Raw genomic sequence first — 5,249 nt, 5'->3', positions numbered from 1 at the left:
TTAGTTGCCTGCCAAAGTATTTGTAGCACATATTTTAACTGTCTCCCTTCTGGTGATATGAATAGTACTCTTGCTCCGGCTCCTCCTAACTTTAGGGAACCGTCAAAATACATTTTCCAATGATCAAGTATTGGTTCGGGTTCTTTTTGACTGATTTCTGTCCATTCAGCAATGAAGTCAGATAATGCTTGATATTTGATTGTTGTTCTTGGTTTGAAGTCTAGGTTAAGAGCACTGAGTTCTACTGCCCATTTTGATATCCGACCTGTTGCATCTTTGTTGCGTAGAATGTCTTGAAGTGGAAAATTGGTTACCACTGTAATCTTATGTTCATGGAAATAATGTCTTAGCTTTCTTGATGATATCAACACTGCATAAAGTAGTTTTTGCACATGTGGGTATCTCACTTTTGATTCTGTTAGTACTTCGCTTATGTAATAGACTGGTCTCTGCACTTTGTATGCATGTCCGAGTTCCTCTCTCTCAACCACAATTGTTGTGCTGACAACGTTCTTAGTTGCTGTAATGTATAGCATCATGTCCTCTTTGCCTTTTGGTGGTGTCATTACTAGTGATGATGCCAAGTATTCTTTTAACTTTTGGAATGCTTCTTCTGCCTCTTCTGTCCATTCAAAATTTCCTGCCTTTTTCAATAATTTGAAAAAAAGTAGCCCTTTTTCTCCTAGTCGGGAGATGAATCTGTTGAGTGCTGCCATGCATCCTGTAAGCTTCTATATGTCTTTAACTTTCTTTGGAGGTTTCATATCCATGATGGCTTTAACCTGCTTTGTACTTGCTTCAATTCCTCGGTTGCTGACTAGAAATCCGAGTAGTTGTCCTGATGGGACCCCAAAAACACACTTTGTGGGGTTTAGCTTCCACTGCCATGCTTTTAGATTCTTGAAAGTCTCCTCGAGGTCTTCTATCAATGATCCGGGTTCTTTTGTCTTGATTACTACATCATCAATGTATGCTTCTGCGTTTCTTCCGACTTGACTCCCCAAACAAGTTTGAATTGCTCTTTGATATGTTGCCCCTGCATTTTTTAGCCCAAAAGGCATTGATTTGTAGCAATATGCCCCAAAGGGTGTAATGAACGATGTCTTGCTTTGGTCTTCTTCTCTTAAGGATATTTGATGATAACTTGAATAGTAATCTAGAAAGGATAATAGTGCTGATCCTGCTGTTGAGTCGATGATTTGATCAATCCTTGGTGGGACATATGGATCTTTTGAGCAATGTTTGTTGAGGTCTGTGTAGTCGATGCACATGCGCCATTCTTTTGAATTCTTCTTCTCTACTAGGACCGGGTTGGCAAGCCAATCCGGGTTGATTATTTCTCTGATGAACCCTGCTGCCATGAGCTTGGTGATTTCTTTTTTGATTGCTGCTTTTCTATCTAGAGCGAATCTTCGTAGCTTCTGCTTAATGGGTTTGGACCCTTTGTTTACATCAATTATGTGCTCAGCCAACTTTCTTGGGACCCCTAGCATGTCGGCCGGCTTCTAGGCGAAGATATCTTTGTTGTCCCGAAGAAAGTTGGTGAGCGTGAGTTCCTATTTGGGATCGAGATTTGCACTGATGATTGCCGTCTTCTCTGGGTCACCAGTCAATAAGTCAATAGTCTTGGTAGCGGCTTCTTTTGGTGGTGCGAAGTTGCTTGGCTTCTTAGCCGGTATCTGAATCTCATCCGGGTTCATTTCGTTGGCTAGCATTGCAATCTCTTTTCCTTCCTTTAAGTCTTGTAATCTTTCAGATATTTGTACTGCTTGTACGTCGCAATCATGTGCTTTCTTTAGATCTCCCTTCAATGATAATACTCCCTTTGTTGTTGGCATCTTGAGTAGTAGGTATGGATAGTGTGGTACTGCCATGTATTTTGTTAAAGCTGGTCTCCCAAGTATGCGTGGTAGCATGATTCAAAGTCTGCAACTTCGAATTTGATGAATTATGTCCGGTATTTGTCTGGTGTGCCAAAGGTGACTAGTAGGGATATCTGCCCGAGTGGCATGGCTGCTTTGCTGGGTACTATTCCATAGAATGGTGTGCTTGTTGGTGTCATTAGTCCTTCACAATCCAGATTCATCCTTCTGAGAGTATCTGTGAAAATTATGTTAAGCCCGGCTCCTCCGTCGATGAGTACTTTAGTTACTGCCACTCCTACGATAGTTGGACCCAGTACCAATGGGTAGCATCCTGCGTTTGCTGCACTAGTCCATTGGTCTTCTCTTGTGAAGTGGATGGGGTACTCTGACCAATCTAGATACCTTGGGGTGGCTGGTTCAGCTGCCATGATGGCTCTGTGAGCTAATTTCTCTTGCCTTTTACTTCGTGTGTTAGGAACACCTGAGAATATTACTGCTAATTGGCGTTGGGGTTCTTGATAATCTCCTTCAGCTTTCTTTTCTTCCTTCTTAGAATCTTCTTGCTTTTGCTCCGAGTTGTTTTGATTTCTGTTTTCTCTCTTCATGAATTGCCGTTGAAAAGTGCTGCATTCAACTAACTTGTGTCTGGCCCCTAGGTGTATGTGACACGGCATGTTCTCTATGTTCTCTGGCACTCTTCCTCGGTAGTTGTTGCTCTGATAGTTGTTATTACTATTGTAACTGCTGTTGCTACGGTTGTTGCTATTGTTGTAGTTGCTATTGTAATTACCACCGTTGTTATCGTTGCTGTTGCCATTGTATCTTCTCTTGTTATCTGTGGTTGCCACCATGTTGTCCTGCCTTGGCCTTTTGTCTTGTTGTCTGTAATCGGGTCTTCCTCTATTCTCCGGGTTGTCCCTAGCAAACCGATGCCGGGTTCTTTCTTCTGATGAAATAAGCTTTTCAACAACCCTCTTGAAGTCTTCATTTGTCCTTGGGTTCTCATTGAAATAGTCTTTGTATTGCCAATTTGCTAAGATTCCTTCCGTAAAGGCCTCTATCACCTCTCTGTCGGTAATGTCATGGACTTGAGCCCTGAACTCTCCAAATCTTCTATAGTATTCTCTTAGACTTTCTCCTCTCCTTTGTCTTACTCCTTTCAGCTCGGCTGCGGTCATTGGATGGGTAATAATGCCTGCGAAGTTGTTACAAAAAGCTTCTTGCAAGTCTTCCCAATATCTGATTGATCTTGGCCTCAATTTGTCAAACCATTGTAGTGGCATTGCTTCGAGGGCCATTGGGAAAAATAGAGCCTTGATGTCGTCATCTCCTCAGGCTAACTCAATAGATTGGGAATAAACTCTTAGCCATTGTCTTGGTTCTACTTTGCCATCGTACTTGGAATGATTTGCTGGTTTAAATTTGTGTGGTAGCTTCAATGTTTGTAGTCTTCCTATGAAACAAGGGAATCTGTCGTATGGTTCCGTTCTTCCGTAGTCTGGCGATCTTGCCCTTCTGTAATAAAACCTGTCTTCTTTTAACTCGGATTCTCCGTAGTCATCTTCTTTGTCAAATCTTCTTGATATTTCTTGGTAGCATTGGCTCAATTCTGGTTTGCCTCTTTCTTGTTGCTTTGAGTAATGTTCCTGCCTTCCATTGGCATTAGCACTTTTTGTTGGTCCTAGCCTTTGAAAAATTGATTTTTTGGGTGGTTGCTCTCCTTGTGGCTCTTATGAAACTTCCTCACCGGGTTGTTTTTCTGGTCCCCCCGACTTCTTTCTTCTGGTCTTTCTTTGACTTTCCGTTATTCGTGAGGGTGTGCAATTCTTTTGTTAATTCTTCAATTCTTTCCCTTTTTGTACTTTTTGCGGCTTCTCTTTCCTCCTTCTTTCTATTGTATTCTGTTAGTTCCGCCTTGTATTTATTCCAGATTTGCTTCCTTTGTTTAGCCCTGTTCCTTCTTCCAGCCTTCAATTTATTCTTCTTTAGTCTTGCTAGCCTTTGCTCGTCATTTTCGTTGTTGTCGCTTTTCTCATCCGGCGAGATGTTGCCTTTTGATTCGTCTGAAGATTTTATATCTGGTATCTGTGGTGGTTCTAGAGGTTGTTCTAACTGCTCCGCCATGTATACAGTGTACCTCTTCTGAGCTCTTCTTGTACGGTATTTCATCCTTCGTTTGGTTGAGCTGTCGGTAGTTTCTGAGCTGGATCCGAGTTCTTTTCCCTCTTGATAAGGTAGTTCTTCAATGTACGTGCTAGTCTGGGCTTTGCTTGAGGCAAAAGAACCCAGCCAATGCACCACATAGTCTTGTGGGGTAACTATCATGATCATGCCTTCTTGTGCTCCCTCCAGGAGTATTTTTCTTGCTGAGCTCATCTTGTCTTGGGTAAAGTGTTGGTAGATTGATGCCGTGTTGTATAGTCTGTACGTTCCCGAATTCTTTTAGGAGTCGTATGGGTTGTATTCCTTCACGATTGTTGTTGTGTCTCCGAGTCCAATTAGGCTTGGCTCTTTTGCTGTGAAGATTGTCTTGGAGTCGGGTTGTATCTCTTTCTCAGAGTCGGTTTCATATCCGCTTTCTTCCTCATTCCGAGTTGGATCCGAAGTTGAGAGTTTCGTCATCTTCTCGGCGAGTTCATGTTCAACTTCGTCACTGAATTCTTTTTCTTCCCGGAGACGGGCACGTAGCTTGCCGTCGCCGTTGCCTCGCAGATCTAGGATCCGAAGACGAAGGTTGTTCTCGCCGAAAAAATCATGTTGAGGTCGAGGTCCGCCGAGCTCTCGAGAAAAAATTCATCGAAAGCCCCTACCTGGCGCGCCAGCTATTGATGTTTTACCACCGATAGCCTACCACGGTGGTACCCAGGACAGTTGTTCGAGCTTTGACGAATAGTGGAACTCGGCGGTTACGCAAAGAGACTCACAATTTATACTTGTTCGGGCCCTCGACTTGGTCGAGTAATAACCTTATGTCTAGTTTTGGCGTTAGCCTGTTTGCGTCGTGTTGCTTTGAGTATTGGGTATGTTTAGTCATTTACAAGGGGTATCCTCACCAGCCCTTTATAGTCCAGGTGCTGGGAGGAGTTGTTTGTTTTCTACTCGGATACAAGGTTAGAGTCCTAAGCTATGCTTCGGGCGCCTTTCCTTGTATAGTCCGAGTTGGAGTTTTTGGTCTTGCACGTTGCTTTGCTCCGTGTTCTTCTTGGCGGTTGGGCTGTGGGCCTTGTTACCAAGGTCCACTTCTCTACAGTACGGTCTATGGGGGGCCCATAGGGTTTCCCATCGACAAGTCCAAAAATGCGTTCCTAGTGAACTGAGAACCTAGATCTGTGATGATGCTGTTGGGTAGGCTGAAATGGTGGATGATCTGGTTGAGGAACTCGA

Source organism: Miscanthus floridulus, chromosome 3, assembly GCF_019320115.1.
Source record: "Miscanthus floridulus cultivar M001 chromosome 3, ASM1932011v1, whole genome shotgun sequence".
NCBI lineage: Eukaryota > Viridiplantae > Streptophyta > Magnoliopsida > Poales > Poaceae > Miscanthus > Miscanthus floridulus.
Note: the sequence above shows the minus strand (reverse complement) of the source record.